Source organism: Alligator sinensis, unplaced genomic scaffold, assembly GCF_000455745.1.
Source record: "Alligator sinensis unplaced genomic scaffold, ASM45574v1 scaffold391_1, whole genome shotgun sequence".
NCBI classification, from domain to species: Eukaryota; Metazoa; Chordata; order Crocodylia; family Alligatoridae; genus Alligator; species Alligator sinensis.
Window position 1 is genome coordinate 1,837,237 of NW_005841889.1, and position 22,078 is coordinate 1,859,314.

Here is a 22,078-nt window from a genome sequence, read left to right on the forward strand (position 1 = left end):
TCTGAGGTCCTTTTTCGCGCGGCGGGCTGTGGCCAGCAGCCCGGACATGCCGGGTCGGGGAAGGCAGGCGGCACGCTAGAAGTAGGCACGGATGCTTAGTGGTTGTTTAAGATTGTTTACTTACACCGTAGATGGTCGCAGTGCAGGCTGGAAAGTTTCCAGGAATACTTCGCTTAAGCCCTAGTTTTAGGACTCGGACAGAGCTCTGGATTCACTCACACAAAGTTTTCGAGGCTCCGTGGAACTTGCGCGCAGGGAAGGGTACGTCGAGGGATCGTTCGGCGACGGGGAGAGGCGAGAGGCTGATCAGACCCCTGTTGCCTTCTTCATATTCACGCTGGGTCCAATAGGCTCCGTAGCACTTAGCGATCTTCACGAGACGTGAAGTCTCCTCCTCCTGATGTTCGTGGAGTCCTCCAACTTGGGCGGAAACCACTCAAGCCTCTTATACGGCTAGTAAGCCAATCGCTAGCCGTCACGTAGGAATAATTTAGAACTGACCAATAGTGGGGCATGAATTTAAATACAAATGGCGGGAACTCCTTGCAACGTGCATTTCTGTGTTGCAACGAAGAAATGCACCCTGCAAAGAAAGCTACAAATGGCGGGAAAATAATTTAGCAGTGCCGAAGCGCACACAAACGAAAAATCACACCCTTGGGTTGTGACAAGTAGAACCGAGTATGCTGTTGAATTTTTTTGCAATGAGAGCACACTGTTGGCTCATATTCATTTATGGTCTTCTATAACTCCCAGGTCCTTCTCTGCAGGACAGCAGCCTGGCCAGTCAAGTCCCCATATGCCCCTCTATCTTGATGTATTGGATAACTGTTTCATTGCTTGTGGTCTTTCACTCAGAATTTGGTTTGTGCCAGTGCTTTAATTCCAACAATTTGATAATATTTTTGGTATTTTTTTTAGTTTAAATATGAACATCTGAAATATGACTCCTTGCTGTGGTAGTTGCAAAATCTGTAGCTATCAGCTATTCAGTGTTATAAAGACTGACAGTGAAATTATTAATTACAGTATAGCCTTGTAAAATGTACTTGCTAATTTAACTGAGCAGGTAATTTTTTTTCCAAACAGTTGAATAAAATACACTTTTTTTATTATAATCATTATTAGGGTATCAGGCAGATGAGCACAGTAAATACATGGGCTAGTAAATTTTGAAACAATTATGAAAAACTGCATTGGCATACCTTAGACAGCCGACTTATGATTTTTTTAACCCATCTTAATGCCAAATTATACAGTTAAATCCCTACTACACAATTCTTAAGAGTGTAGAAGACTAAGCATGACATGGGGGCTAGAGGTCTTTATTTTTAAATTACAACCTAATAACAGTATGCCATCTTTCAGAAACTATGAATTTCCACAGCCATATATCCCGTACATTTTAATGAGGTGTCTTCAAAAGTGGGCATGGTTTAACAGTAAATTAAAATTAAGCAAAGCTTTAGCTATATGCTACCATCGAAAACTAGTGACATTTCAGAGCATACTTGGTGGACATAAATTGAATTGACCTTGGAAAAAATCATTTACACTCCTGAACCTCCTCATGTGCATAAACCAGCAAGGAGCTATCTATATGCAGTTTCACACCTCATGAACTTTTACACATTATTCATTTAAATCAGAGATCCAAACACAAAATCTGGTGCACACAACATCATGTAGATTTCTCACATTCCTTGGAAAATGTAGGGCCCTGAAATCAGTGGTTAGATTACAATGATTCATAAATGTAATGTTCTTTGTTTTCATTTTTTATTCAAAATGCATACATATAGTATGGATAATCATTATTTTGCCTGTTTCAAAACACCACATTTGAGAGAGCACAACAGCATGGAAATTGATTATACAAAACATAAGAGGGGACTGCAGTATTTCCTGGCATCTGGCATACTCCTCAGTGAAGAGCAGGGTTTGTCACATGCTGGCTTTTCAGCTGTGGCATGTCACCAAGGCTCTGCCATGCTACATTCTGGGTGACATGGCACAGCTGACATACCAATATGTGACATGCCTTTCATTTCACATGCTATGCATAGCTGCAACCCCCGCTGTGAAATAGTGCAGTGCACATTTTTCAGGTATTGTTAGACTGTGCTGCTGGCCTAGTTGCTGCAATTTAAAAAGTCACAATTAGCATTTGAGATTAGAGGACAAATATTAGCCAAGCTGTTTGGATGCTGCATTTTAACGAGGGAATTGTTTTTATCTTTGCATAATACTAATCATCGTTGCTACAGTTGCCTATTTTATGTCCAGTAGATATTGGTATGTAGTAGAAATGAATATGAAACTTTCATTGGACTGCAAAGAGGGCATGTGGCAGATAGAATTATTTATAATGACCTCTACATAGCCAGAGTTATAACACTTTGTGTTTGACAGACTGTGGAAACAAAAATAAATTGTGGAATAGACTATATATTTCACATCTAGAAATAAGATTCTTTTGAATTATGCATGCTTTATCAGCATCCCCAGCCACAAATGTCATGCTTCCGTACACAAACAGCAAAACACAGAGCCAGATGGGATGCGCTTATACATGTGTGTGGGGAAAGGAGTGAGCGAACCCCCCCTTCCATTCATAAGTCGAGGGCTGTCAGAGACTGCTCCCTTGGTGCACTTTCCAAGCAGGCAGGTCTGACCCTTTAAGGGAAGCAGGCAGCCCTGAAGTAGCAGCTCAATTGTTCATGATTAGCTGGCAGTTACACGCCCAGTGGGAGAAAGAGCAAAGAACTTGGGCTTGAGGGATGGAGCAGTTTTGTTTCGAAGCTGTTTTGAAGCCTTTTGTTTCATTTCTATTTTACTGTTTTGAGCTCAAAGTGCATTGAAACAGCTTCGAAACGAAACACCTGTCGAAATTTCACACAGCCCTAGATATTACACTTTACTAACAGCATCAATTTCATAACTGCATATACCATAAGATGTCTATGAAACAAATAAATGCAAATTGTGTTCCATGTAAACTTATATCAAGATAAATAGAGGCTATGAATGCTGTGAAATCCTTCTGCCATAAATCTTCTGTCAAACACCTGAAGGAGGCTTTATTAACAATTTCTTTTTAGTGCTCCAAGCACACGCGTGCATGCGCACACACACAATAACTTAATGAGATGAACTCCATTAGGGTTTCAGATTTCCCAGGACTACTTATTTCCATTTAGCTACAGCCCACATAAGGAGCTTCAGTGCTGCCAGCTTCATCTTGCCATGTGATAGGGGGTCTGCGTTTTTTAAAGTGCCAACTTGTGGAGCCACATGACAATCTCACTTTCATCTAAAAAAAAAAGAAAAAATAAGTTTCTCATCTTCATGATTTGAAATAAATTTGAAACCGAGGGCCCTAAAGGCTCCAAAACCCAAAGGCAAAATTAGCCAAAATTTGGATTTGCCTTTTTTTTTTAATTCACAACATTTTTAACCCATTTGCTTTTTTGGTGGGGAGGACTCGATTATGAGGACACAGAGCTGGCAATGCTTGTGAAGGAAAATGAATAAAACCAGATTTTGATTGTAGAAATGGGGATATTTCACTGTTCTCCTCCAGGGAAATAATCCATAGCTGTCTTTGATGCCCCGGTACTGTGAACCGGACATGCACTTTAGGATGAGGGATTCAAGTCAACCAAAGTAACTGTCAATTGTTTCAAAAGGACAGCTGAATGAACTAGCAGCTATAGGGGCTGCTGGCATTCTTCCTGCCAACTTCTGCAGAGAATGAAATCCATAAAATCTCACTCCTCCCCTTATACAAATTCTGGACATTTTTTAATTTTAAATTTTGCTTTATTAGTGAAAACAGCTGAACAGCTATTACACAATAGAAAGGAAATTCTATGCTGGACACAAAGGAATAAGCTTTCCTGAAAGCCAGTACATGTAATGACATACCAGAGCTCTTTTCTTCCCCTCTTCTCTTTTTCACTTGTTTCCCTTATTAACTTTTGTGTTCCCACAACTGCCCTCCAACAGAGAAATAAGGCAATCAGCCACTGTCTTCTTTTCTTCCTCCTTACTACGAGGAGACTGAAGCAGTCATGTTTTTCCTCCTCCAAATTTTCTCTTCTCTTGCCCTTTCTCCACTCTCAAGGGAAAAGTGAATGGGGAGGAAATGCCAGTTGTCTACCTGTAAGCCTGACACCACACAGAACCCTTACAGCAAGGACTTGTAACTAAAGGATCAACTATCCTGAGTAATGGTCCTGTGGGGTGGAGAGAGACAACAAATTTAACTACCTTGGGCCCAGCGCCAGGCACATGGCAGCTCTGTACTGCCATGACTGTTCTCTCATTGAAAATGATTGATCACTGCCTCTCTCTAAATGGAGGGACCATTGCTGGCAATAATCAAGGTCTACAAGTTTTGGGGTGGAAAAGGCCAAACATGTTGGGCAAAACTCAATGCTATTGTAATAGAGCACAACTCTGCTGATAACAATTTAATTGCTAACTGCCAGCGGTGAATGTGGACAGTTATATTAAGCAACAAAGATAAGGTCTTCTCAGTTTTAGCCAAGGAAGGAAGAACTCATAGGGTGAAATCTTGAAGAAAGTTGCATATGGCATGCCCAAATGCACTAGAATTTGTGTGCTCTAGTAGGACCATGAAGGGAACTGCACGCAGCTAGACTAAGTTATTCAAATAGTCAACAATCCTATGATTCATTCAAAATTGTCTTCAGAGAAAGGGTATTTCCTTTATCAAAAAGGGTGCTTTTTATATGTGTACTAACACTGGGTAGTATGAATTTTGAATAATTGCCAAATTAAACCAATTAAACTATCAAGTAAATTGCAGGATCAAAGATAATGGGGTCAAAGCAAGTCTTTTGCTAGTGATGGGGAATAGCTATTTGCCGGGCTACATAAAATCATGTTACCCTAAGTATTAACAAGTAACATAGAAATTTAAATGCATCTAATTAAAATACATATGAGGGCATAAATAGAAGAGTAAACAAGCATCAGGTAGACCACAGACAACAGATAAACTGCACAACTAGAACCACGTAATTCAAGCAACAGCATTTTTTCACAATAAGCCAATCAGCATAAATTGTAAAACAGGGTTAAAATGCAAGTCTAGCTGCATAGATAGTTCACAAGGGCTGCCATAGTAATAATGATGGTCTGGGTGCACAGTTCTTGATAGGTCTCTTAATGAAGGGACAAAAGCAAATGCCTATGAACTGTTTTATAACATTGGAAATAAATGTTTCCTAAATAAAATGTTTCATTCTATCTCCTTTCCTTGCTACCCCAACTCACTTAACAATGGACTCTTTATCTTTCCATTCAGTCTAGCCACTGATCTTGCAATAATAATCACCTCAAACTTGTTTCTTTAATTTAAAAAATGTTGATTTTATTTTAAGGTTAGCAAATATGCATTGCCTGGGCCAGGACTTTCTGCACTTCCATTTGGTCTAGCACCTCTGCATGCAAAAAGCAATCAGCTCTGTTTTGTCTTTATGAGATTTACAACTGTTACCCATCACCGCTTTTTATATTATTTTGCATTTTAGCCAACACAGGCACAAGCACAAAGCTCCAATTTTAAAAGGAAAACTGAAAAAAAAGGCAACTCAAAGCGATGCAATTGTAACTCACAGTAATGAAGACAATTGCTAGGCATGCCAGTGAGGGCAATAAAAAATGGAAACTTTCTCCAAAAATCAAGCATGGTCATAGAAAAGCAGTTTATATATTTATGTATATATTATCAATATCATCTTTCCTTCTCTCAATAATAAATGCACTTAAAAAAAATAAAAGTGATACAAATACTGTTACAAGGCACCTTGTTGGAAGCTCTGAAAGCTGAAGTTCCTGTTTCCTTCACAAAGCTGGTATAATACAAGGAGATACAGCACTACAAGTTTCCACATCACCCTGCCAATGCATCTCAGTCACCATCTGGATATACCTATCCTAGAGTAATTCAGTCTCCATGCCTAATTAGTTCTTGGTCTTTCTGCTAAGATGACCAGTAACTGTGTCTATTCTGGAGGTAGCTTGGTGTCACAGATGGTTTGGACATCTGCTTACTAAAAAGTGGACTTAAAACACTAACTTGTTTCTTATACAGTAGTCCAGTGACTGTGCATCTAACCTGGGAAATCTCAAAGCAGGTGATGTAGTGACAAGCTCTATATTTAATTACCATTTCAACCTCTCTATTTTCTATTATTTTGACACTTGAGTAGTAGAGGAGCTAGCAAGTCTTTATTTTCTGGTATTTCATCTACTGTTCAAATCCTAGAGCACGCCCAACCTCGCTTTCTCATGTAGTCTTCTTTCTTTTGTAAATCTGATCTCTTAAATGCTTCACAAAGTTTTGACAATAAACCTGTAGGTCTTTTGATAGTATTTGAAATTTTGTTACAATAAGTTGTCTATCCGTTTTTAATTCTTTTTTGCTGTATAAAATGTCTTTTCTGATACAAATGATAGAGGTGTTTCAGGAGAACAATGCATTTCTTTGTATTTTTTTCCTTCAAAGCAGAAAATAAGTTCTATTTAAAAAAATGCTCAGAAAATTCTTTTCCTGTTTCCTCATTCCAAGGGGCCGGTCTGAACACCAAAGGTCATTTACTTGCATTGTTATTACACACAACTTCCTCTGACACATTTGATCCCAGATTTTCACACTGATCCCACTGGGTGAGTCTACATGAGATGCTTTAATGTGCATTAGATTAGCATTAGACAATTTAATGCACAATAAAGCGTGATCATCTACATGTGCATGGAACTTATTGGACAGTAAATTAGTCTAATACATGTTTTGCTAGTACCTGTAGATACAGGTACTAAAGAAACTGCACACTAGCTTCTGCACAGTAGCTCACATGTAGATCCATTCCTGGGCAAAGCTTATTGCACCTTATTTTACGGCACAGTAAGATTAAGGTACATTAATAACATGTGTAGATGCACCAACTGTGTCCTGCCTATATTCTTAAGATTGCCACATCATTCCATATAAGATTAACATCCAAGTGGAAACTTGTAAATAGTTATACAATCATAGAGGGGGAAGAGATTTGTGGATCATCTAAATCCAATCCCCAGCACAGATGTAGGATATGCTATACTTAAACCATCCTATATGATTGTTTTCAAGGGTCTCCATATTCTTGTTTTCCAAATAGATAAAATATATCCACATAAAATTACTCTTCTACTAATGCCATAAATTAACATGCAGTATTGCAACATATTTGTACACTACGATTCCCTAAGGTTAATTCCCTTAGGTCAAACTTTGGTGAAAAGATCAGACAGTTATTGTAAGAATCTGAAGAAAAGTTTTTAAAAAAAGCAAGTGGTCTCTTCAGATGAAAAGGGTATCTATGACACTAGTAGTATGCAACTGTCAATCCTTCTGGATCATGGTCTATGAGTGAGAGGTCACCAGGACCTTTGACGTATTTGCCTAGGCAGGAGTATGGAGGAGTGGAGTGACACTAAATCATCAGTAAAAGCAATGTTAGTAGTCTGTAAACTATTGGTATTTTTTGGAAAAAAACGAGAGATCTGAAGACAAGATAAAAAGAAGATAAAAAAGCTATTTCTATGTTGCCATATCTACCTCACTGACTGCTACAGTGGGAGTTTTTTTGGGGGGGGAGGAGGGGGTCTGTTATATTTTGCTTTGTTTTTTGCTTTGTTTGAATATGTTTCTTTCTTCTCCCCCTCACTAAAACAATGGATGAATAGGGTATATGAACTGGAAAGGGAAATTACTGATAATTGTGAAGTCTGTGATGTCTCAAGTAGCTCTTATAGTTGTGTTGAAATATGTGAGGGCAAAAAATGAATAATTTATGAAAGATTATGAAATTAAAATGCTTCCAACTCCCCTAACAACTTCATGCAAATATCTTTACTGTATATCTATTGCTCTTCATCTCCTCTTAGCCTTTTTTAGTGGAATGGGGAGCACTTCATTGAGGGATGTAGCTCACTGGAAATGAGCAGAGCACTGAAGTTAAAATCACAAACTGGCAAATTTCTACAGATGTGATAAAAGTGTTCATATTCTGGTGTATGCTTTTTCACCAATCACAACTGAGTAGTAAAGGAATATGAGTACACCAACAAATAATGCTTTTTGAAGATGTTAATTGAAAATAGAGTTTTGAACATCATGTATCTGCAGAACTGTATATACACATACAATAGTGTTTGCAGACCCTGAATCAATTGTTAAATTGCATGTGTACAGGAAGTGGACTTTCCTAGTTACTGGGCTGATCTGTGCCCTAACTGTGCACTGGCCTATGTAAATCAGATTGGCCAGAGTGGTTATCTGATTTGTACTGGCTGCTAATGGCCCCAAAAGACTCTCAAAGTAGCCAGGGTTGGTTGGTCTGTAAGGAAGCCTCAGCCATACTTCTGTACTGGCTACAAGGGATGCTCTATGCTCTCAGAGAACCTCTCAATGGTAACCAGATCTTCCCATGGCCAATTAGACTGGCTTTAGAATCACTTTGCATTGCTGGCATGAAGCTGAGAGGCTGCAATGCAACTGAGGATCAGGGCCAAGGAGTTGTCAGTGATGATCCTGATGCTGTGGAATGACCTCCTGGAGGAAGTTAAAATATGCTCTAGTCTGACCATTTTCAGATCCCGGTGCAAAGTCACTGCGCACATACACTTTTTTTTTAAGAGGGGTAAACTTCCTCACTGTAAAAGTGGCATCTCCTAAAACATTCTGACACAAACCTGTACTAGCTGCTGCTGCCAGAAAGTCAAGAGCTGAACTCATTTTGGCTATGGATATTGAATATAGATGTCCCTAAGGGCATTCTTAGTCGGGGAGGAGGGGGTTAGGAAATACTAACCTATTTTAAGTGTGACACGTGAAAACATTTGCAGTAAATCCTTTATTATAGAAAATACTTCAGAGCACATGTTCACTATAAATGCTGTGCAATTATTAAATATGTATTATGGAACAGTGTAGCATTTTTCTGCCACGCAATGACAACCACATATAAAATGCTGACTAACCTGCAGCGGCTGTAGAGAAACTTGCTTGTGTTGCAAACCAACCTTTCCCAGCAGTTCAGACTACAAGCTGATGATGAAGCTGAAATACTAGGAGGGGAGTAAATGGAGAAAATGAATAAAAGCTGGCAGCCGAATTTACAGTGCTTTCAGAAATCAACATATTTAAAATCTAATGCCACAGTCGCTTGTAACTATAAGGCCATTATAAGAACATTATAAAAATTTGGAAGTACATTAAATGCACCCAAGGGAGCAGCCACTCAAACAGTAATGCAGACATTTCACATGGATTTAAGCTACACTTGTTACCAGATCAGTATTATGCACAGTTCCTTCGTACGAAAATAGTTTTTTAGAAACATTCAAAGCTCCTATTTTCAAGGTAGTATTTTGAACTGAAGCCCAGCTACCAGCAAGAAAGACTGTAGTACCTTATGTTACATTTTTTATTATATATGGCAAAACTCTCATTCACTTTATAGGAATAAGCTTAGGCTCTATACCAGCTGGTAACTTATATTAGGAAATTGTAAGCATGTCGGTTACTCACGACATTACATTTCGGACATTTTCTTTGCAGCCCACTTTTGATCCAGATCTGGATTGTTGTTTGTCATGCTTTTCATGCTGATCCAACAACCCAAGATCCACTCAGTAGGACTGTGACAGCTTATACTGTGTGAGGATCTCCCCTGCCCTTGTGTTAACCTGAATTCTTAGTCACATGAAAAATAATTTTCATCTGTTTTCAGAAATAGGATTAAAATGACTTTGCTTTAATATGTTTGAAACTGCAGGCCTTTTTCCAGCTATGCCATATATTCACTTTTGTTTGGTGAAGGATCAGAGGTATAAGCAAAGATCAAGGCAGAAAATAGCATCAGTAAGTGTACCTGTTCAAGGCAGTGGAACTCAAATCCAGATTATGTATTTTCCCTGAGAAGAAAGCAAACAGAGTAAGCTGAATCCCTTTAAAAGCAACAGGTTTCAGTAGTGGATAGCATCTTCTGAGAACCTGCCTCTATGTGAATGCCATTGATTTCTCAATCAAGACTCACAGTAGAGATGATATCTTTTATTAGACCAACAAGATTTTTGCAGCTTTTGGACACAAACACCCTTCATCAGGCATTGAAGAAAAGATTGTAAAAATTCTCCTGGGTGGAAAAGGAAGTTCATATTTCATAGAGTTTCACAGAGGAGTCAATAGATGGAAAACTCCTCGGGGCAGGCAGTTCATAGCTGGTATGGAGCTTCTCCCCTCCTGTGAGGATCTGCGATGATGCAAATTACCTTGAAACAAAGGCAGGAGCAGGATCACAGGTTTCAGGTGGTCATAGCTGCTTCCTGCTTGGGAAAATATGAAGATTTCATTTTAAAAAAATGTCTTGATTGATTTTTCAAAGTATATTCACTTAATTCTTCAATGTTAGCCACTTTCTAGAGGAGTTCACTAGAGATGGACAAGCTCAAGCATAGAATCTCTTCTTGTTTTACAGTTATCAGATAAGAACATGAAGCAAGGCAAGCAAAGAAAGTGGGAGATGTTTTACCTGAATTTGGTTTCTGTGATAGCTGAGCTGTGGAGTTGGATGGATACATCCATTTGTATATCAATAAAAGCTTTTTTTACTTATTATTTCTTAACTTACAGGAAACATACACAATAAAAACCCTCCCTGCACCACTATACAGTGAACCATGTGTCATTCTTGTGTGTTGTTTGTTTGTGTCTCCTATACTAATACCACTCAGCTGTCATGACATATTCTAGGTTTTACCCTGTGTTGCAAAAACAATTGATGCCAAACAAAACAAACTACAATCCCCTCTTAGTGTTGGTTATTCTTTTATTTTTCAAAGTGGCTACATAAACGCATAGTAGAAAATGCAAAATTTAATGTAACATCAAATAACTGGCACAATTTACTTCTAAGCAAGAGAACTCGTTTTACATTCATAATTGTTTTCAGTAAAATATTTTCTCTTTTTTTTTTTAAACAAACACAAGTTATAAGGATTTTCTAATTATGGAAGGTCCTCCATTGTTAGTAATGTTTCCTAGGCTAAACTATTAGAATAAATTCTGGAAATAAAACCAAGCCTTTTTACCCCATTTTGCTGTATTAACTATCAAACTTCAAAGGGGAAGTAGTGTGATCTGGCAGACTGGGATGAGACTAGGGAACTAAGTGTCAGGGGGTGCATCTACATGTGTACTTCATGTGGCTGAATAAACTCCAGAACAATCTGTGTAAAAGTTTATTGCTCCCAGGCACTGTTTACACGTGCATGAGAGACCTCAGATTGTTGTCAGGGCAAAGCAGACACAGCTGGCAGGAAGCCCCGAAGATCTGTTTGCCAGCCTGGGGCTGCTCCGACCTGGCTCATTGTGCTGCAGAGGGGCTGGGGCACAAGGGTGCTTCACTGCAGGCCTAGCTGACAGGAACCCCCACATGGTAGCACCGTTGTGCCCCAGCCAGTCTGGTCAGCATCTACATATGGATTGCAGTGGAGGAACTAACTCTGCCGTAAGATAGTACTTGTGTCTGGCTGTACTATCTTACAGCGGAGTTAATTGGTTTACTCTGTCCTAATAGCCCCACATGTAAACGGTGATGTTTTACTGCGGAGCTAACTAGTCAACTCTACAGTAAATGTCTCGTGTAGGCATGCCCAGTGTGAACTAGTATCTCTTCTTTGGTCTCCCAGTGATTTGTGGGCTGTTGAGGAAGTAATTTAATGAACGTGTACCTTGGTTTACCTGTTTTTAAAATGGAAATAATACAAAAATGTTTCAAGATGTAGGTTTTTTTAAATGTTGACAATTCTTGAATGAGGTATTACATAAAAAATTATGCATTTTGATGTTAACAAATACTAAGAGTGCTATTTAAGCATTGTACTAAAAACCCCATGGGGACCCACTTTCAAAATGTCAACTTTAATTTTAACAATGAACACATTCACTTATTTCTCCTCAGTGGCTTGCAACTCTGCCTCAGAGGAAAACCAAATTTATTTAGGTACAGAGAGGCCTAGAACAATATTTAAATTGTAGAATACAAGTGTATGCAAATATTGCCAGAAATGCTTAGAAAGAGGCTACCTATAACAGGATTTTGCTTCCTTGTGAATTCACTCAGCTTTCCATTTGTTTCTACTCATGAACTGCTCACAAGTGGCTCAGGGGAGGGGAGGGGTACATAAAAAAATACTAAAAGTCCATCTGGAGCCAAAAGGAGGCATGCAAATATGCAGGGGACACTTCAATGTGTGAAGCCCATTTGCTCTGAAACATTGCAATGTAGGATCACTAGCTGTTCTAAAAGCTAGGCAAAATTTTAAAATACAAAGAACTAGAAATATAGGTAGGTTTTGTCATTGGTAGGTAGATTTGCACAATATGGTGCCCATCCTTTTAATGATTAAACTGGAAGAGCACAGCAGCAGAACAGTATGGAAGCAGGTGTGCTGCTTGCACTAAATGTTTTGCCCAGTAGGCCATAGCTCAATATGGGTACATCTATATAGCAATTAGTCACTGCAGCCTGAACTTCAGTTGCACTCTCTCATAAAGGGCACAGGTGCAGATTGCACTAAAACTAGCAATTATGCTCACACATGCCAATTCATAGCATGTAGAGAAAAGAATATCTTGTGATCCAATCATTAAAGGCTTTCCAAGAAGTCCTAATGGCACCACCAATTTTGTCTGTCGGTGTACATTTAATTAATGTACTGTATGCCTTCTAGGGGCAGGACAAAAAGTGTGTCAAGAAGAAAACTGTATTTTCTTATAGGAATATTAATGAAGCAAAGAGAACATGACTTGACATGAATGTAACCCACACCCCTGGGCTGCAAGGGGTTAGGTAGAGAGTAGGTGGGGTCACTCTAAGCCTGGGAAAACCAGACCCAGGGAGCTGGGTTGAACCCCAGGCTGGTTTAAGGGCTAGCAGGAGGGAGCTGCAATGTAGGAGGCATTTTGCTCGGTCCCTGGCAGTTACAGTGTGGAAGAGGCCTTGCTCCCTGATATGGTCCCAGGGCCACTAAAGGAGGCCTCAGGGAGACGGTGGAGGAGTCTGGTCTGAGTACAGCTGGGGGAAAGATCAGCTTCCCCAAAGAGGAGACCCCAGCAGGGAGAGGATCTGACTGCTGCTACCTAGTGAGTAGCACTGAAAAGGCTGCAGAAGTGAGTGCAGTCAGTTCAATTGTGGAAGTCCTTGTGCCATCTGGGACAGCTTTGCCTGTGCATAAGTGAAGAGTCTCACCCCAAAGGGTCCTTGTGAGACTGTTTGGATTTGGGGTTTTAAGTTGCACTGTTGAAAGGGATAATTTTGTTACCAGGTTTCCATGCTGGGTTACTGCTTGCAGTTCTGATGCCTGTGGATACAAATGAATCTGTAGATGTAAATAATCTAACTTAATCTCTTGTTAAACCAAGGTACTGTTGGAGACACTGAGTCACCACTGCCACATACCCGCACTCCCTCGCAAGAGGGGTTATACAGACAAGCATCTTCTCCTCTGCACTTTTTCTCCATCAACAGAGCAGGGAAACTATATTACTTTCTGGTCTAGATCTAACTAACAGAAAGGCAACCAAAACAATAACCAAGTAAGTGAGAGTTGAACAAATGATTTACAAATTCTCGCTCAGCCTGTCCAAAAAAAAATTACATCCATTAATTCTGCAGTGGAAAAAAATAGGAAACATGAAAATCCTAATTCCCTTGCTTTTTTTCCAATGTGGGAATGGGTTAACATTAGGTGTTGAGGCTCAGTAACAGAACTGGACGGGTTTTTAAGGTAGTAAGGCATGCTGGTCATTTAATGCCACTGAGCATGCACAGGAAAGGGATAATGTGCCACTCAGATGCAGAAGAGACCTACTTAATGGTGTTCTTCCTGGGCGAATGTTCACATCAGAGACTTAAAGTATCATCAAATATCAATGCAGAGATTTTAAAAAATAGCAATTTCTAAGGAAGAGCAGGAATCAAGGGATGAATTTCACAGATACTACACTTCTAAACTGAAATTACTTCTGGCATTGCAGGACAGTGAATTTAATGGTTTGGATATGCATACAGAAATTCACCAGTTAACAAGCCTTGAGGAAGGCATCTTTCAAAGACTAACAATTACATAACAAAACTAGTACTACTCAGCTTTGCTTGATTCCTTCCCACTTTGTGTAACAGCAGACTAATTAGTCAAATACAAAAGACCAGGCTCATGGGAAACTACAGGGAGGCAAAGGACTTTTTTTAATGTTGGCTTGATCTATTTGTGCCTTTAGTGTTTTCCTCTGCATTAAAGGTATTTGATTGTGTCTTGTGGTGAGTCAAAGAAACTGTCACACAAATATGCACGTCTTCCTTTTAATCTTAATGTGAGGTATAGAGAATGAATGTTGGTGACGTGGAAGAACAAACTGTACCCAACCTTTTCTTCCAATCCCTTGTTGACACAGCCAGTAGAGGGGAAGAGTCGATGAACTTCAGGAAATTTTTTACAGGGATTTTTCTATGAAATAGTTCACTGAAGGGGGAATGAAAGAAGCTGAGAATCTGTTGCAAACAGAAGTGAAGGTGCATTATTAGGTTAAAGCCAAAAGTGGCCATCCAGTCTGGAGTTGTATATGATATATACCATAGAATTTTATCCAGCTACTAAATACTATACTGCAAGGTATGGCTAGATAAAGCATTGGCTCACAGAAAGGTATCCAGCATTGACTGAAGCCTGAATTGGAATGGCTTCAATTATTGGTAGTTCATTAAAAGTACCAGTTAATAATGATTCTACGATCTCTGAGTTAAGAAATGGAAGCTATGACTCTTGAGTTCAGGTTCCTAATATCTAAAATCTTCACTAATATTCACATATTCTTTCTGTACTCAGTAATATACTTCCACATTTTTTCTGGGAAAATAAAGGACTTATTTTCCTTGCTATGTAGTATGGAGACATCTAGTGGAAAAACAGAATAGTACAATAGCTGATTAATAAAGTCTAAACTGCTAGGAGAAAGAGTTGCTTACATTTTACACTAGTGTTGTCAACACCTGTCTCAGTCAGTGAGGAACAAGATTTTGCTTTTTCTGCCTTGGTTTCAGATTGTGAAACTGAGAAGGTTTCAGTCAGTGCTTTAAAAGGAAGAGACTCTCACAATTTAAACCTTATCTTCCTCAGAACAAACTCAGCCTCACCAGGTCTCTACTTTGCTCTGATTTCTGAGAGAGACACAAACATGTTTACCTGAACCACAATTAGGTTTTGCAAGTCCTGCTGTTTTTGAATACTAATCTCTTAATAACGTTCATAAACTCTATATTTTGAGATAAAGGCTCAGTTTGTATCCTACTTTAAAATCTACTATATTACTGTGGGAAAAAAGTTAAACTGGAAATGTGTGTGTACTGGAACCAGAGGAGAGGGTCATGTTAATGCTCTTTCTTTTAGGTTTGGTGTGGTAAATTCCTTTATTCAGTTTAAAAAGGAGTGACCTTAAAACAAACCTAGAAAAACCTCCTTCCAAATTATTTTTTTAGCAAAGTCTTAGTAATCCAGGTATAACCTGTAATTTGTAGCAGCCTGTACAGATACACCCCAAAAAACCCAGCCATATTGACAACTGCACGTCTCCACAAGAGTTTTCAAAGTTAAAATATTTGCTTTTCCTGGGCAAATGCTACTCAGGATAAATAGGTCAGATGAGTGATATAAATCAATTTTCCGTGTGCCTTGGGAGACAGAGATTATCAAAGGAGGTAGTTTTGGCTCCGAGATTCTGTAGGCCAGTCTGCCCAAATCCCAACCTCACACTCCAGGAACGCACAGGAATATTTGCCAGCTGGATCATTTGTGTCAGAGTGGCAGAAGTGTTTGAAGCAGAAGGCCAGCTCTCACACAAACTGTGAACCCGCTCTCATCCCTCCCCTTCTCCCCACCCCCAAGAAAGAGAATTCTCAACTGGCAGGTTGCAGCATTGCTCAGGTTACACAAAGGAGTTAGATCAGCGTGGAGTATCATAGGCAATAGATGATTGCTACCTGCATTGTAGCTAATTCATCAGTTAAAATCATGGGAATGCATAGCAAAATAAAACTAAAGAACTGAAAGAAGTAAAACTTCTAATGTGATGGAAATATTCCACGTATTTGTTTTTGCATTTTCCTGTTCTTTTAAAATTGTTTTGATTGGGAAAAACACTGGCTGGTTTGCTATTCACTGGAAAAATGGAGGCAGAGAAAAGCTCCATTTCAAACCTTTATTAAATGAAGAAATACATGTCAATCAGAATGAATATTTTCCACAGCAAAATGAGTTTTATTCAATAAGGCCTTTTGACAGCATTGTCTACCATTCTGAGTCTTTTGGCATTCAGACTATATTTCTAAATCCTCTCAATTCTAATTGCATTCTTTTCCAACTTGGTTATAAAGAAAACTTTCCCATCCTTTTAAAGACATGTGGTAGCCTGAAAATATTAGTGGATCTCTACACCCAGTTACACCAGTGGAAATTCTTAAAGTTCCCTTTCCAATATAGCGGAGCAGCATCCAGAAACAGGTATTGATTTGATGTTCCTGCCAAATATATTGAGTGTTATTTAATCAGTACATACGTGCATATAATTGTACTTTTCCTTCTGTAATGCATTTAGCTTGGGTAACTGAGCAGTTAATACTCCTAATTTTTCTCCCCTCCACCTGAGCATAAAGAGAAGCATGGAACTACATTTTCTGGATTATGTTTTTTGAAATGTGCCCTGTATTCTTATGTAAAAAGATGACCCAACAGCTTACAAAGTATCTTTTGGTATCTTTGACATACCAAAACCTTAAAACCGGTTCTGAGCAAATATCATTTCCTTGTCAACAACAGATTTTGTGGAAAGAAGAAAAAAAAGCAAGTCAGAAAGCCTGGCATCACCTGTATAAATCTATCCATACAAATAGTGAACAATTGAAAGACCAAAGCCATATGGCCAAACAGGTTTGGTTTTGGATGGTACTCTACTAGCAGGTTCGCAAGGCAAGTTGGAGGGCTAAAAATAGTCTGGTTGGGGGCCGGGGGGGATAGGAAGAGTGCAGCCCATGGGCTGGGGTGAGCAGTTAGGCTTTCCCATTCCTGGGGCTACACTCCGAATGTGTGCAGATATTCAGTAGATCAGACTAACCTATTCCCGAGCTAACCTAGTTCAGGTCTGCAGATGAACTAATTTAGATTGAGCCACCCATTTTTTACCTAATTTAACCTCCCTGAATGTCTGCATAGATCGGAACTATGGCTAGGTACAGACATTCAAAAAGCCTGAGGTGGACTCAATCTAAGTTACACCATTTACTCTAAATGCCCTAGGTTACGTAGGGAGCAAACAGAACACACATTAACCCTTGGGGGCGGGGGGCACTCAGGCTGCCTGCATTGGCTGATGCCAGCAGTCTGGGGGCACTCGTGCATGTCTCCCAGTGGTTTCCCCAGGCTGGTGACCAAAGCCAAGTCGCTGGGCCACCCCTGGTTGGCTGCCCAGTGGGCACGCCTCTCCCCATTGCTGTATCATCTGTCAGCCACAGACCTCTTTCAGAGGCAGGGAACCAGCAGATGGAGGCATGCTCAACCTGCAGCCCAGTGAGGCTCCAGCTCTGTGGGGTTGCCCCCGCTTAATGGCATCATGGCAGTTCCTGGGATTTGTCTGGGCTGGGGGGTGCAGGGGTCTGGCCCAGACAGCACAGAGGTGCGGGGGAGTGGGGCTTGCAAGCTGCCAGGAGAGGCAGTGCCAACCATGCGCTCGGTATTCCCAGCCCAGGTCAGGGGGACACAGAATATCCCACTCCTGTCCTGTTTCCATCCAAGCCCCAGGACCCACATGCTGGAGTGGGTCTGAGAAGGGTTCAGGAGATTCCTGCTTCCCTACCCACTGAGCCAGCACCAAATTTTGGGCTGAAGTCCCTTCCCCTGCAGCTGCAGGGCTCCAGTCCCTGGGAAGGGTGGAAGGGGGCAGCCAAGGAGCTGGGGACACCTGATGCTACTGTAGTACCATCTTCAGGAGCGGAGTGGAAGGGGGTGAACAGCTGCCTAGAACTCAAGGCTGATGGGGTGTGGTGCTTGTCTGGCCCCCGCTGGGGTTTTGTCCTGTGATCCATTGATTTGCTCCATTCCCAGATGCCACCACCACGGAGGTCAGGGGAGGGGAGCTGGTGAGGCCGCTGATGAGAACATGCTGACAAATGGACTCCACTGAACTGAGCCAGCCCAGCTGGCAGTCAGTGCTTCACCTGCAGGCGGGACTGGCCAAAGGCTCACCTGGCTTCCTGGACTGTGGTCCCTGTTCCTGCATTGGAATTGTCCGTGGCTGCCTCCCCGCCTCCCACCCTTCCCAGGGACCAAAGCCATGCAGCTGCAGGGGAAGGGGCTTCAGCCAGACCCTCAGCACTGGCTGTGGGATAGAAAAATCCTTTGAGCTCTTCCCAGAGCTGCTCTAGCACATGGGTCCTGGGACTCGGACAGAAACAGGACAGGGGAGGGACAATCTGTGTCCTGCCAACCCAGGCCAGGAATGCAGGGTGTACCGCTGGCGCTGAGTCCCCATCCCCATCCCCACTCAGCAGTTTATGACACCCACTCCCACCCACCCCCACTTCTGTCCTGCCTGGGGCTGCCAGGTAGCCAGAGGCAGGAGGTGGGACTAGGGACAGAGGCTTTGCTGACTCTGCTCTGTGGCAGTCCAAGGGTGGGGCCCACTGGGCACTTGTCCACAGCAGCCAAGTCCAGGCCAAGTTCCAGCTCACCTCCCTGTGACTGGGATCTAACTGCAGCCCTCAAGGGAGCCTGGGATGCTGCAGGCAGCAACCTAACTTGATGTGATAGGAGATCTGGTATAGAAGTTCAATGCACCAGACTAACCTAATTTGCATAAGTTTGAGTACACAGCGATCCAGGAATATCTTAGACTGGGTTCTGCCATTTTTAGTCTGGTCTGTGTGTCCTGAACTTCTGTATGGTTATGGTTCCATTTCTGAGCACTTAGCTCTGTTGAAAAACATCAACAGAACTGGTGATATCAGTGGAGCTGTGCTAACTAACACCAGTTGAAGATCTGGCCCAGTGTACCTAAATTATTTTATAAGGCAATAATCTCGTCTTAATTATTTTTCTGATCAGTACTCAACAGCAGCCAAAGGCATGATTTATATAAATTTTAATTTTTACACTGCATGCATCTGAGAAAGCCAGACAAATCTAAATGCTAATGCTTATAGTTTTCTCTTTGACAATCTGAGACAGAGGCAAAAATGATGTAAGAGGAGTACTTTGACATAATTTCATTAAATACAGGTCTTCTTTCATTAAATTGGTACAAGTAATCACACATCCAGTAAAATGTTAAAATAGCCATTCAGAGTAAAATAATTCTACAAGAAGTATGCAAAGTCTTATTGTGCATGACTAAAATTCAACAGATTACACTAGCACCACAGCTTTACAGCTGCTTCTCCAGACGCCCATTATATTTTGTGAGCTGTTTGTACTGTAGCTTTTGATATTAAAGGATTGACAGCATCCATTTCCTTTCAAATAAGGCCGTTTTCAATTTAGCAGCATTCAGCAACCTGCAAATCTGAGTCTGTGAGGCACTCTTAAGAATATCACTTTCAGACGACGGATGTTTTGCAGGTGGTTTTGTAGAAAACCATGAAATGCAGCTGCCACAAAACCTTTGATGAGACATAAGTAGAACAACATCAAAAGTACGCTTCCTTTTGAGCATATACATGAAAGTGCAAAACTAGCTGACAGTGTCACATCATGGAATTCATTTTAACTAGCAGACAGAAACTAAGAGGAAACAAGATTTCTATGGTCATAGGCTGAAATTCAGGCTGTAGAGGGTAAAAACATAGAAATATTTTTTTTAAAAAGACTATTACTTCATATTCCATCAAACAGAAAACAAAATGTGTGCCTTTCAAGTAGAAACATATGAAAATACTGAGGTCAGAAACCACAATATTCACTACAATGAAATGAAATTTTATAGAATAAATGAAAGTCAAGGTGCCAAAATATAAATATCTATTTTACTAAATATGTCCTAATATTTCACTTAGTCTCTCTTTGTTGGTAATTCCAACTAGACAGATGCACTTCAAAGCCAATCACATCATATCCCTTGTAAAAGGGAATACAACAAGTCAGATGGGCTTAGTCCCCGAGGCAAGAATAGGTGGACATAAAGTCGTTCACCTAGTTTTGTCAAAAAATGGGGCAGACCATGTATTTTATTAAATGTATGTTTAAAAGAAACCCCTAGATTTTAATACAGATGCACAGGCTGCCATTTCCAGAGTCACTTCTATTAGAGGGAAATAATTGATCCTGACTTCTGTGTTATAAGATTAAGTTACCAGCTTGAATCATTTTACACCATTTGCAATTTTCTTAGAGGGGGAAGGTTAGAAAACAAGCCTTTTCTGCTGTGCACATTTGGACTCTGGATTTTCCTAGTGATGTGCAGAAATGAAGCTAGATTATAATGAAGCTAGTACAGGCTTTTTGTATCTGTATTTTTCCAGACTGTTGTTCAAAAAAATTCATAAGAACAGAAATATCAGTGGAGGTATACTATTGGGAACATATTTATTTGAATAGTATGATACAGCTTTTTGATGGAACACATGTTTAAAATGAATACCTTAATTTGGTATCCTTGCCAGCGATAATTCACAAAATTTGGATTCATCTGGCTTTATTTTGATCACCATCTGGGACTATTTTAATTTCTTTAGAGAGGAATTTGAAATTACATTTATTTGAATTCATACAAGAGTTTATTCTTATGTACAGAAAAACAAGAAAAGCATTTACTTACATGGGGAGCAATAAGAGGAACAAACTTTAAAATTGTTGAAAGTGTATTTGTGGCCACAGTAAACTCATAGTTCAAGTGTTATGTCTATTGTCCATGCCAAAACAGACTTGTGAGTAAAATAATTCACTTTAATCATTGTTTAGGGAGTATATTTTTACTTCTACAGTTAGGATCTGTCAGTATTTTCATTAAACCCCAATAGTTATAGGGATTTATGAGTCAGCTGCAAAAAATTTGCCCTAGGCTGAAATCTAGCTGTTATCAATTTTAGAAAGACTTTCCCTCTTTACCAGTGCTTTTCAAATTATTTTATTTAGGGATAGTCAGAAGTAGCAAGCCTGATTCTGTATCTAGTGAAATCATCAGAGCTCTGCCATTGGCTTCATTGGGAAAAGGATCAGATCTACAGTAAGAAGTAGGGTTGTGCGAAACAGCACCCTTCCATTTTGACATTTCGATGGAACAGTGTTTCGTTTCGAGTTTTGTTTCATTTTGAAACCACTGTTCCATTTTGTTTTGTCAAAACTGTTTTGCTGTTTCAGCACTATTTCAGTGTTTCACCCATAGGCTATAATGCGGAAGCACAAAACTGCCTATAACTTTATCATTTCTTGCCTGATTCAGGGATGGTAGCTGTGGCAGAAATGCCACCGTCTGTGTCCCTCTCCAGAAATCTGTCTCTGCCAGTGTGAGAGGCTGGTGTTGAATTCCTCAGGGAGGGGGATCTTCCTCCATGTCTACATGACAAAAGCCTGGTGCCTCGGATGTGGATTCTCTGGTCACCTGAGGAGGGGGAGGGAAAAGCCCCGCTCACCGGCCCAGGTGACCCGTGATGCTTTTTAAATTGGTTGGCTAGTTGGCAGCACTGGCAGCTTCGATTGGACCAGGCTGCTGAGGTCAGAAAGGTTATTTAAAGGCCCAGTCCAGGAAGAAGGTAGCCATTAGCCATGCAGTCATCGAGGTGAATCTGAAACTGGGAGACGAGCTTCACCATCTGAAACAGGCTCTCTCCTCATAACTGCATGCTCAAAGAGTGACCTGCCTCCAGAGGAAAACTCCAGCCACCTCTGGATGATGCGTGTGAGTAAGCTACTCGAGATTCGACTAGATATTTAGCTTACAGTAACTCAGATGCGAGTT

General features: G+C 40.4%; 1 long non-coding RNA gene across 2 annotated transcripts in view; it reads right to left on the reverse strand.

Moving 5' to 3' along the window:
• Nucleotides 1-1,134: 1,134 nt before the first annotated feature.
• The window catches only part of LOC112549283, a 94,329-nt gene continuing 73,385 nt past the window's right edge, over nucleotides 1,135-22,078 (reverse strand). The window contains exons 1-3 of one of the 2 annotated variants that reach the window (XR_003092668.1): nucleotides 9,948-9,991; nucleotides 9,055-9,141; nucleotides 1,135-3,313 (exon numbers count right to left, since the gene is read on the reverse strand). This is a non-coding gene — a long non-coding RNA (uncharacterized LOC112549283). Of the gene's footprint in view, nucleotides 3,314-9,054; nucleotides 9,142-9,947; nucleotides 9,992-22,078 lie in introns of those variants that run through there. The other variant, XR_003092669.1, reaches the window with a different exon arrangement.